The sequence below is a fragment of the Oncorhynchus gorbuscha genome, linkage group LG09, assembly GCF_021184085.1.
Source record: "Oncorhynchus gorbuscha isolate QuinsamMale2020 ecotype Even-year linkage group LG09, OgorEven_v1.0, whole genome shotgun sequence".
NCBI lineage: Eukaryota > Metazoa > Chordata > Actinopteri > Salmoniformes > Salmonidae > Oncorhynchus > Oncorhynchus gorbuscha.
This window is the reverse complement of record NC_060181.1, coordinates 35,548,128-35,561,897: the sequence shown is the minus strand read 5'-3', so window position 1 is coordinate 35,561,897 and position 13,770 is coordinate 35,548,128.

The window sequence follows — 13,770 nt, the reverse complement described above, 5'->3', positions numbered from 1 at the left end:
TGTTATGTGGCCTGGAAGTCTCTCCTATAGTAGGCCTGTATTATAACAAAATCAATACAGCTCATTTGAAATGATGAGATCAATTGAACATTATACGACTCCTAGTTACTGGTCCTAAGTCAACTTCACTTGACGTCCAACCTGACATCCAATCGGCTGTCAGAACGCGAGGTGTGCTTGTTCAATGACTCCCTTAGAAAATCCAAACCCGATATCATATAGCAAATCCTTAGTAAATATCATGGCACTGGCATAGGCCTATCAGTACGGCCCGTTGTTAATCACTACAATGGAAACCTACAGCCACTTTGTGAGGCTGTTATTCCCAACTGCCGGGACAGTATGGCGTCGGTGTGGTTTTGCTTGTGCCTCTTTGTTGTTCAAATCAATGGCGATCAACAGAGAACACACCCCTGTACAGAGCTCCTCTCTTCGACCATCGTCAGATTCAACAAGGAACATCGCTGTTGCTTCATGTTCTTCTTCAGCCAAAGAAATGGTGAGTGCTTCATGAGCATAAGAGTGAGAGAACGTGTGTGTGAGAGAGAGAGGGATGGCTCCAGAGAGAGGGAGGAAGCCAGAGAGAGGGAGGAAGCCAGAGAGAGGGAGGAAGCCAGAGAGAGGGAGGAAGCCAGAGAGAGGGAGGAAGCCAGAGAGAGGGAGGAAGCCAGAGAGAGGGAGGAAGCCAGAGAGAGGGAGGAAGCCAGAGAGAACTCGTTGCCGTTCCATCAGTGTGTCTGCAGCAAGGTGGGACATCTCATCAAGATGACAGCAGCCAACAGAGGAGCACACAGTATAACACACACACACACACACACACACACACACACACACACACACACACACACACACACACACACACACACACACACACACACACACACACACACACACACACACACACACACACACACACACACACACACACACACACACACACACACACACACACACACACACACACGCGCGCACTCGGCAATTTGAAGCCTTTCGCGTAATGATGTATTGATTAGGGATTCATTTCCACTGTATTCTCAGAAGACATTTACCCCAAACAATAAACAAATAGAAAAAGCTCTTGATGAATATGGTATCTATATAACTATGTCTGTTAACATAATGACATATCTTAGGGTTGTCACATGCTGTGTTCATGTTAGTCACTTTTACATTTTGAACATCTCTTCTCTGTTTCATGTCTGGAATTGGTTTCAATATCATTCCACCCGACTTTGCATCATTTCCTGGTTGTTGCAGGGTTTCTGATGTCATTGTTTTTGGGGGGCATGGTGTCTTGTAGGCCTAATATAATTTGTTAAGCACACTTACCTGATCTGAATCTTTAGGATTAATGATATATTCTGAGGTTGGTAAAACAAAGTCTACCTAAAAGCTAAGAATACATTGACGGAAATGCATTTCATAGATAACCTTTAGATTATTCCTTAATGTAGAGGGTTATTGGAAGCACTATTCAGATAAATAGGGATGTTGAGACAGGCATTTTGACACCATAAACCTAGAAACATATTTTCTTCACAATAATTTAGGCAAAGTGAAGGTCCTTATAGAAAGAAATGTGTTATAATGATTATTTAGCATATTATAGCCAATTCAATGATCATAATTGCACATATTTATATGAGTATATTTATTTAATTACATAATAATAAGCGTTGAATAATTACATCATTTTTGTTTCGTTGTATTATAATGCATCTGAGACGCAGGGATTTCGGTCTGAAAATGTATCACTGTTGGATTCAATACAAACTTTATTCAATTGAACGATGTTACGAACGTTTTTCCATTGGAATGTGTAACGCAAAATCGGTGTATTGGCCGCAACGGTGCCGAATTTAAATGACATACGCTTTCATATGTGTATCTATATTAATATCCAATCGAATATTTGACCCTATCTAGTTACATCATTCCAATATGAAGAGGAATTGGGGAATGAATTCAAACGTTAATATTAAACGAAATCCTGAGAAATGAATTTCAAATCAAATAAGGTATTTATGTTGCATATGCCTACACTATTAAATTGATTGCGGAAAAGCTTAATTTCGAAGCCTGTTGTTACGATATTAAAATTGGTTGTATATAATGGATTTTCTTTACAGAAATGAACACTGCACCATCATTGGCAGAACAGGTGAAGTGGCATATTTCACAGGGAGGACGCACAACAAAAACGCACTTTTATAGGGGTATAGGTTTATAGGGGTATAGGTTTATAGGGGTATAGGTTTATAGGAGTATAGGTTTATAGGGGTATAGGTTTATAGGGGTATTTTCTGTAATAACGCAATGAATATTTCGTCCATATTCTGGAGTATTCGTGTTAATCGGGTCAAATTAGTATGGGATTGCATAACATATCTGATAGATGATTATTATACTCTAAACACACACCTTAGTCAAAACAAATATTATTTAATTGAAGGCTGACTATTTCGACCGAATTCTGTAACCTATGACAATTTAAACAATACAAACATCTGCGATTCTTGAAATAGTATTTAGGCCTATTACTCAACCTATTTTTTTAAATGTCAGAGCACCTTCGGTTTTAGAAATACAAGAGCATTTTGAAAGTTTACCCATTTGAATATCGGTCAAGATGTCAAGAAAGTTTTTCGACTGTGATCCATACAATTGAAAGGGTGGATTGGTGTTGCTGCTCAAGAGGATGGTTTTCTTTATTTTGTGTGATCGACTATGAGAACAAATATCAACGTGGAAGCCAAAACCCCCTTGCCATCTTACTTTAAATTATTTTCCCGTTTGAATTATGGTATTCGTAGGTCTACGTATTAAACGTATAGGCCTATAATAATACACTTTTAAAAGGTTTTTATTATGGTGATACCTTGATATACAAGTTGAGTGAAACATACACACCCACACACACATATTATATATATATATATATGTGTGTGTGTGTGTGTGTGTGTGTGTGTGTGTGTGTGTGTGTGTGTGTGTGTGTGTGTGTGTGTGTGTGTGTGTGTGTGTGTGTGTGTGTGTGTGTGTGTGTGTGTGTGTGTGTGTGTGTGTGTGTGTGTGTGTGTGTGTGTGTGTGTGTGTGTGTGTGTGTGTTGTGAGAGAGGAAGAGAGAGAAAGAAAGGCAAGGATAGAGACATACAAATCCTGTCTCAGTTTGCACTATGAATATGTATCTGAAGAGCACACACTGAACACGTTGCATGCAGTTCTATGGTCACAAGTAGATTTCTAATGATGCGCACAGCCCCATTTGAAGTGTCCCCAAAGAGAAACAGTTGTGATTTCGCTAGTTACACACCCTATTGCCCATGAGTCATGTGATGGCTGCTACACAGGTAGGCCAATCAAACGAATTATACATTCTCCGAGGTGCATTTGTTATATCCTCTGTCTTTATAGCTTATTCCAGTGATTTTAAGAGGCCAAGGTGTACAATTGAAGGATTCATTCAAATTAATTTTAGGCTAGCATGGGACAAATTGACTGGTTGTTCAAATGGCTTTTTATGGCATGATGGTCTAGGCCTACCCTATATCAACGGTCCTTAAAATATGTTTACCTGTGCAACATGGTACTCCCTCATATATCGTGGGACGAAGTGCTGAAATTGAAGGAATAAGACGTTAGTTGGCGAAAACGGAGCATAACAATAAGCGAGCTCATAATTCAGACGCAGCGATAAAATAACGCCATAAAATATATGTTTTATAGGACTGCTGATAACTATCGCTGTCCGTTGGAAACGGAAAGGCATCGGAATAAACACAACTGCAGTAAGACGCACATGCTTCTGCGTGAGCCAAGTCTGTGTGTTCGTGTGTGTGCGGATGCGTGTGTGTGTGAAAATACCTGACTCACGTGTCGGGTTCAATTCAAACAGTCTAAAGCATGGTCAATGACAATCCCGCAAATAACCAAAACAAAACAACTACTTTTACACCTAAAGCAGCCTGCAGGCAAGTGCTTCTAATCACGAATACACTTTTCTTATCCCACCCCCATTGGTGACCATAATAGTCCACTATAAAACAATAGCAGCAGTCATGACTCTGTCGTCCATGAGTTGTGTAACCTCATCAATAACCAACTACCCTTATATCTTGATTGTAACGGCATAATACAGGGCATGGCGACAATGCTACCATGTTAGTTAGCAACATGTCAATTGGCAACATCAAATCATCTTCAGCTTAGCATAAACAACGTTATGCAGAACGGAATAACACAGTAATAATAACAACAACAAGCCTAATAGTAAGAATAACTAATAACTGGTAACGAATAACGAATAATAATAATGGACATATAATAGTTGATGGTAATATTATTAACAGTTATGCATTTCATCTTTCAATATAGGACAAAACTATATAGACTTTTAAATTGTATTTACATGTTTTATTTTATTACATTTCAGAGCGCAATACAATAACACAAAAACATAAGACATCATAGGACATTTTTTAAAAACTATATAGGCCTATGTCTTGCTCAGGCCATAAAACTACGTCACGTTAAAATACTAGGCCTACTCCCAATACACAATCCCAAAGGTTTTGAATCAACCTCTTTCAAAATCAGATTTAAGGGAGTTAGTCCCAAAATACCACAATCCTAGTAATCATACATTTCACAAGGAAGTGGGGGGGGTGACACGAGAAAATAATCGCCCGAGCACCACTTCACAGCTCACAAGCAGACATTTCAATTGACAAATGCGCAATTTATTTCCAATTACATGCCGGTTGTGAAAGCGAAGCAAATATTGGACTAATAGCCATGAGAAAATGCTGACGTTCTGTTTGGGAAGTAAACCATTCACATAACAAGGTCGTCTGTTTCAGAAAACAGAAAGTGCACATTAGATGTTTGAAATCACCCTTTTTCGTCCCAAAAAAGGTTAAACACGATTTACGTAACAGGCCCCATAAGGGCTTTGCTCTATAATCCTCATGCTGCTCGAGCCAATGTGTTGTGTCGGTGCCCAGCTGGTTTCATGTAATCATCTTTGCTTTTTACATGCTTTTTACTCTTGACCATTTTATTTACTAACCTGTTACAAGTCCATAGCAAACATATACAAATATTATTTTTGGATTGTCTGGGTAGCCTTGCTCAATTCTCCATACCCACACGCGAAGACATAGGCCTATACATTAAACAAGAATTCAGAAAAATAGTTACATTATAGCCTATAGTGTGTTGAAGAAGTTGGCTTAGATTTAATTGATACCTAGGCAGACAAGGCAAGTTTGAATGTAGGCCTATATCTGGTAGTCCAGGCCTATATAGTGATAGCTTATTCCGCCATATGGGGGAGTCATATGGAATGTGTAATCATGGTATAGCCGAAGGCCTATAATATCTGTTTTCGTTTTGCCATTAGATCACCATATGGCGCAAACACTGCATAGACCACACAATAAGAAGGCATTGGTGAGAGGAACTCGTGGTATCACTGTATTTTGTGAGTTCTGCAATGGTCGTTTATAGATTTTCCCACAAAGCCTCAAATAAGTCTGCAAAAATCAGACACGAAAAGCATGCGAGTATAAATAAGTACTTCTCATCATCTCCCAAAATGAAGTGTAGGCTATACCAGCCATACATTCACAGACCACACCAGCAAAACGTCCAAGTGGAAAGCCAGCGTGACCTTCCAACTCCGTACCCAAGGCAAACTTACCCTGAATAGCATCGTTCAACATAGCCTAATGAATCATGCGCACTCGCTCAGATAGGCTACTCTCTGCATCTCCATGATAACAATAGGCTACAAAAGGCCTACAAGTGTTGGGATACTTCTTGTGTTGGTCACATTCTACCTTCCCATGAGAGAAGAGACAATCTGTTTTGTGAATATTAGAAATGTACAAGTGTTATTTAACTATCGATTTAATCCACAAATCGTTGTGTCCCTTTCAATGACATAGTTCCCTATTGACTGCGACTATCCCTCTTGCCAGGCACCGAACCTATAATGCATTACTCATACACAGAATGAAGAACAAACAGTTACCATATGCATAAAGCCATTGCGCTGGCAACATCGGTCACAAATAGGCCTGTATGTTGTTATTTCATTCCATAACGTTCGACTCTTACCCTCAGAAGAAAAGGGTGGATCTAGTGGGGTTGTCACGCACCTCTCACAATTGCCGACTTGTCTGCATGAGCAGAACGATGTAAACGAAATGAGCACCTACAGAATAATATCAGCAGATTCTCGAGCTTCGTGGCGACGGTTGATGGTGACGTCGCCTGGGACCATCCATTGGTTTTAAATCAACCGGGTCCCACTGTTTCTTCACAGCTATCGTAGTAGCAATATTTCCCACACAGACAGCCCTGTCCTCCCCCTTGTAAAAAGGCAGAGTTGGGGCTGTCCGTTTTCCTAGCCTTCCAACCTGACAATACGACCGTTTCCAAACTGGTTATGGTCTGGATCTCGCATGTCAGAAATCATATACCATTGCCAAGGCCCACCCCTTTGTGACTCAATGCGGTAACATCGTTGTCCCCACCCTCTGATATTAACCAGACAAATCCGTGGAGTGACAATGTGGACCTGTCGCAACATTCCAACCCCCTCCCCACTCCCGCATCGCATATATACACACGCACGCACACATTTTCTCTCCCTCTCTCTCACACACACACACACACACACACACACACACACACACACACACACACACACACACACACACACACACACACACACACACACACACACACACACACACACACACACACACACACACACACACACACACACACACACACACACACACACACACACACACACACACACACACACACACACGTTTGTCCCTGGCCTATACATATCAATCATCACAAACCAACAAACGTGTAATAGCCTATAGGACTACATACTGAGGTCTATATTGGACCAAAAGTGACCAAAATAGCTTAGAACTACATTCAACTGGGGTATATTCATGTGAACGATGTGAATTATTTACATTTACATTACATTTAAGTCATTTAGCAGACGCTCTTATCCAGAGCGACTTACAAATTATAACTAAGATATAGGCTTAGATAAATAAATACAACTATTGATGGAGAATAACAAAGGGAAATATATTTTTATGTATGAATTAATATATTGCATAATGCTCCACCAGAAACCATTCACGCATAGCAAACCGTTAGGTCATAGGGGTTGGACAGTGCGTTTAAACTGTCAGCCAAGTTCAGACTTCCAAGAATGCGAGTTTGTGGGAGGCAGTCTGGGCTGCCTGCATGATTATCATGATAATCACACATGGGGTTGGGGCTAAGAAACCCCTTTGAATAGCCTATTTGTTCAATAAGGGGCGAATCCACCAAACAGTCATTGTAGCTACTGGCTCACCCCTTATTGTTGATTTGAATAAATGAAGAAAAAAAAGATGTCCTTGTCTTCTCAATTTTGGGATGTTTTCCTGGAAACCACCTTATAAATACAGCCACTGTTTCATGTTTTGCCTAAACCGCTCTCGGCCACGGGGCTCCTTTTAAAAGTTCGGGTAATGGGCTATGGATAATACACAATGGCCCCGTTTTTCTCCCAGCAATGCATGGGAACCCGGATCCATCGCAGTTGACAAGAGACTTTCAGAATCGTGATGAGATGACTCAAGTTCATTATCAAACCGACCCGCCCCCCTCCCTCCTCCCCAACCTCCAGTCACACACACACACACACACACACACACACACACACACACACACACACACACACACACACACACACACACACACACACACACACACACGCACGCACGCACGCACGCACGCACACACACACACACACACACACATACACATACAAACGCAGGCGCGCGACACACGTTGCCAAGATACCGGCGTGAGAAGCAGACACTTGGCAGGTCGTATGTCACAATCTCAGAGCCTTGCAGACAGCAGCAAACCACATGCAATGTCACACTATTCTTTTATCATCCGCGCTACCAGACTACACCAGTACGTTTAGCGGTACACTGTGAGAAATACATGCGAAAGTATACAACAAAAGACTCCTACGCATGTGCTATGAAATAGAGAATAATTTAAACAAAGTCGACTGAGAAAACTAACGTGGATAGAATCATAAGAAGCAGGAGCGACATTAATTATTTTGAAGCAGAGGGCGAGTGTAGACCGCTCATGTTGCGTTTGGATGTTTAATTTGTGCATCTTCAATAATATTTTCGGCGTATATAGTGATTTTAAATATTTCCCACAAGATTTTATTCAATTTCTAAGATGGATTTTCAAAACCTTTAAAGCCAGTAATGCAGTGGCCACCCGTCATTCAGGGCCGAGCCCCACCTGTTTTGAGCCAGAAATGTTTGCCTGTTTTGCATGATATTTTGCCATTAATATGTGTCACATATCAGTTTACAAACAATGTAAATTATTAGTAAAAAAAAAAAAGTGCATTAATAAAGCCGCATACAAACATGGACTCTTTTTTGCTTTCTTGAGTAAGGCGCCTCCAAAATGCAGGTGTTTCAGCCTAGCTCAGTGCTTTCTGTGGTGGTGGGGCAGCCAGTGGAAAATATGGAGTGTAGGGGTTGGTAATGTTCTCTAGTTGCGCAGTGATCGGCTCATTGTTCTGTCACTCATGGGGACACTATGTCACCACCAAATCTAAGGATAGAGCTCGAAAATTCAAGCCCCTTGGGTGCTGCCATAGAGTTACATTAGAAGTGCCCATCCAAGAAGGCTCAAGGTCATTGGCCATAGATGAAATGACATCAAATCACATTATATCAACAGTAGCTTTGATTGGACTGATCTTAGCTAGGAGTCATCATCATGAATCAAGTCAACAATCTACTGGCAAATTATTTTTAATCCTCATATGAAGAGAAATAGTGAAGATACATTTTTATCTAATATTTATCTGTGCTAATCGGCCATTGGACATAAACATTACATAATAAGTTGGAAATCACAAATTCAACAATGAGTTGTTTATAAGGAATCAGTGGCTAACTGCAAGCATGGCAAATAAATCACTAGCCTGCTATTCAGTGGAGTGGATGTGTGGTCCAAGTCTGGGTTTAGGGGTCTCTTTTCCAAGTTTAAAAATGATAAACATTCAACATTGGCCACGCTGTCAATCCAACAGGATTTCTGCCACTCTCAAAACAACGGTTAACTTGGAACTGGGAAATCGTACTTCAGTGAGTTCAAGACAACTGGTAACACTGGGAAAAAGATCTCCGACAGGAAAAATACGTTTTGTTGAACGGTCATCCAACTCGGAATTGTAAGTCGGGATCTCGGCCTCTTTCTAGAGCTACGACCTGAAAATCCCTGACGTCATCATGATTCAACCTTGTTTTTGTCAGCATTACCAGTTGTCTTGAAAGCGCCATACATCCAGAGAATGGCAGACTTTGATGACAAAGTTTGATGACAAAATTTGCCCATGAAAGACCACCGCGCCACCTTCCTGTTCAAGTGAGCACAGCACAACAAGGTGAGTTCAAAAATGTCTTGTATGCTGCTGCATAAATGATGCAATATGCCAGGGAGATATGTATACTGTAGGTAAGAAAGTAATAATGATTGTATGTTGTGTAGTAAGCTGTTAGTTGCCCATGTGCCTCATACACCAAATTCTTAGGGTCTTTCCCTTTTAAATGTTGTCTACAGTTCTGCTTTGGTGGTGCACATGTAGCCTATAACCTGTTTTAGAGAAATGTAATCATAGAATATTGTAAGAGCTTTCATTGTCTGCTTATATGCCCTCTTCATTTATTCTATGGTTCTGACTTAGTGTACAGGGAGAACACTGTAAGAATGGCCCATGTTCTGAATTCTGTTGCTGTGAATTTCAAAAGAGCTGAACAAATAGCTGTATTGACTATGTCTGTTATGCAGGTGAAGGAGGACCCAAACGCGACTTAACAGAAACAGAGTTTATTAATGCTCAAATCCGAATAACTGAAATCCTCTAGATAGTAGGAGGGGAAAACAACTGGAGAGCGGCCACAGACTGCAGGTCGCTTCGGGTAGGCGCAGGCCGTAGTCAACTGAGACACCTGCTCACACGCAGCGTCTGAAGAAGGCACAAAACACGACAGGACAGGGTGATACACAATCACGGCAAAAAACACGACAGGACAGGGCGAAACGCAATTACAGCATGGAATACAAAACAAGGAACCGACGGAACAGGAACGGATTACAAAGGAATAAATAGGGAATCTAATCAGGGGAAAGGATCGGGAACAGGTGTGGGAAGACTAAATGATGATTAGGGGAATAGGAACAGCTGGGAGCAGGAACGGAACGACAGAGAGAAGAGAGAGCGAGAGAGTGAGAGAGGGAGGGGGAGAGAGAAGGATAGAACCAAACAAGACCAGCAGAGGGAAACGAATAGCATGGGGAGCACAGGGACAAGACATGACAATAAATGACAAACATGACAGTACCCCCCCACTCACCGAGCGCCTCCTGGCGCACTCGAGGAGGAATCCTGGCGGCAACGGAGGAAATCATAGATCAAACGGTCCAGCACGTCCCGAGAAAGAACCCAACTCCTCTCCTCAGGACCGTAACGAAAAACGATAAAAAGGGAAACTAGGGTACTACTCTAAAAAAAAAAAAATGAGAACTAGGGACAGACTGAGACACAGCAAGGGCAGGGACAAGAACAGGAGAGATGCGATGGCAGGGAACAGACTGAGACCCAGCAAGACCAGGAGCAGAAGCAGAAAAAAAAAATTACCAGACTTCTTCTGCGCGCAGTCTGAACACGCAGCCACAAACGGCGCGTGTCACGCTCCTGAGTCGGCCACCAAAAGCGCTGGCGAATAGACGCAAGAGTGCCTCGAACACCGGGATGACCAGCTAACTTGGCAGAGTGAGCCCACTGAAGAACAGCCAGACGAGTGGAAACAGGAACGAAAAGGAGGTTACTAGGACAAGCGCGCGGCGACGCAGTGGCGTGAGTGCTTGCTTAACCTGTCTTTCAATTCCCCAGACTGTCAACCCGACAACACGCCCATAAGGAAGAATCCCCTCGGGATCAGTAGAAGCCACAGAAGAACTAAACAGACGGGATAAGGCATCAGGCTTGGTGTTCTTGCTACCCGGACGGTAAGAAATCACAAACTGTCAAACAACGCCCAACGAGCTTGAAAGTCGTTTGGCAGAACGGATGTACTCAAGTTCTTATGGTCTGTCCAAACGACAAAAGAACGGTCGCCCCCTCCAACCACTGTCGCCATTCGCCTAGGGCTAAGCGGATGGCGAGCAGTTCACGGTTACCCACATCATAGTTGCGCTCAGATGGCGACAGGCGATGAGAAAAATAAGCGCACGGATGAACCTTATCGTCAGACTGGAAGCGCTGGGATAGAATGGCTCCCACGCCTACCTCTGAAGCGTCAACCTCGACAATGAATTGTCTAGTGACGTCAGGAGTAACGAGGATAGGAGCGGACGTAAAACGTTCTTTTAGAAGATCAAAAGCTCCCTGGGCGGAACCGGACCACTTAAAACACGTCTTGACAGAAGTAAGAGCTGTGAGAGGGGCAGCAACTTGACCGAAATTACGAATGAAACGCCGATAGAAATTAGCGAAACCTAAAAAGCGCTGCAACTCGACACGTGACCTTGGAACGGGCCAATCACTGACAGCTTGGACCTTAGCGGAATCCATCTGAATGCCTTCAGCGGAAATAACGGAACCGAGAAAAGTAACGGAGGAGACATGAAAAGAGCACTTCTCAGCCTTTACGTAGAGACAATTCTCTAAAAGGCGCTGTAGAACACGTCCCCCACGTGCTGAACATGAATCTCGAGTGACGGAGAAAAAATCAGGATATCGTCAAGATAGACAAAAACAAAAATGTTCAGCATGTCTCTCAGAACATCATTAACTAATGCCTGAAAAACAGCTGGCGCATTGGCGAGACCGAACGGCAGAACCCGGTACTCAAAATGCCCTAACGGAGTGTTAAACGCCGTTTTCTACTCGTCCCCCTCTCTGATGCGCACGAGATGGTAAGCGTTACGAAGGTCCAACTTAGTAAAGCACCTGGCTCCCTGCAGAATCTCGAAGGCTGATGACATAAGGGGAAGCGGATAACGATTCTTAACCGTTATGTCATTCAGCCCTCGATAATCCACGCAGGGGCGCAGAGTACCGTCCTTCTTCTTAACAAAAAGAACCCCGCCCCGGCCGGAGAAGAAGAAGGCACTATGGTACCGGCGTCAAGAGACACAGACAAATAATCCTCGAGAGCCTTACGTTCGGGAGCCGACAGTGAGTATAGTCTACCTCGAGGAGGCGTGGTCCCTGGAAGGAGATCAATACTACAATCATACGACCGGTGAGGAGGAAGGGAGTTGGCTCGGGACCGACTGAAGACCGTGCGCAGATCATGATATTCCTCCGGCACTCCTGTCAAATCGCCAGGTTCTCTCCTGAGAAGTAGGGAGAGAAGAAACGGGAGGGATGGCAGACATTAAACACTTCACATGACAAGAAACGTTCCAGGATAGGATAGAATTACTAGACCAATTAATAGAAGGATTATGACATACTAGCCAGGGATGACCCAAAACAACAGGTGTAAACGGTGAACGGAAAATCAAAAAAGAAATAGTCTCACTGTGGTTACCAGATACTGTGAGAGTTAAAGGTAGTGTCTCAAATTTGATACTGGGAAGATGACTACCATCTAAGGCAAACATGGGCGTAGGCTTGTCTAACGGTCTGAAAGGAATGTTATGTTTCCGAACCCATGCTTCGTCCATGAAACAACCCTCAGCCCCAGAGTCAATCAAGGCACTGCATGTAGCATCCGAACCGGTCCAGCGTAGATGGACCGAATAGTAGTACAAGATCTAGATGAAGGGACCTGAGTAGTAGCGCTCACCAGTAGCCCTCCGCTTACTGATGGGCTCTGGCCTCTTACTGACATGAATTAACAAAATGTCCAGCAACTCCGCAATAGAGGCACAGGCGGTTGGTGATCCTCCGTTCCCTCTCCTTAGTCGAGATGCGAATCCCTCCCAGCTGCATGGGCTCAGTCTCAAAGCCAGAGGAGGGAGATGGTTGCGATGCGGAGCAGGGAAACACCGTTGATGCGTGCTCTCTTCCACGAGCCCGGTGACGAAGATCTACCCGTCGTTCTATGCGGATGGCGAGAGCAATCAAAGAGTCCACATCTGAAGGAACCTCCCGGGAGAGAATCTCATCCTTAACCACTGCGTGGAGTCCCTCCAGAAAACGAGCGAGCAGCGCCGGCTGTTCCACTCACTAGAGGCAGCAAGAGTGCGAAACTCAATGGAATAATCCGTTATGGACCGTTCACCTTGGCATAAGGAAGCCAGGGCCCTAGAAGCCTCCCCACCAAAAACTGAACGGTCAAAAACCCGAATCATCTCCTCTTTAAAGTTCTGGAATTTGTTAGAGCAATCAGCCCTTGCCTCCCAGATAGCTGTGCCCCATTCTCGAGCCCGGCCAGTAAGGAGTGAAATGACGTAAGCAACCCGAGCTCTCTCTCTAGAGTATGTGTTGGGTTGGAGAGAGAACACAATCTCACACTGCGTGAGAAAGGAGCGGCACTCAGTGGGCTGCCCGGAGTAGCAAGGTGGGTTATTAACCCTAGGTTCTGGAGGCTCGGCAGGCCAGGAAGTAACAGGTGGCACGAGACGTTTATTACTCTGGAACTGTCCAGAGAGTCGGAAACCTGAGCAGCCAGGTTTTCCACGGCCTGGCGA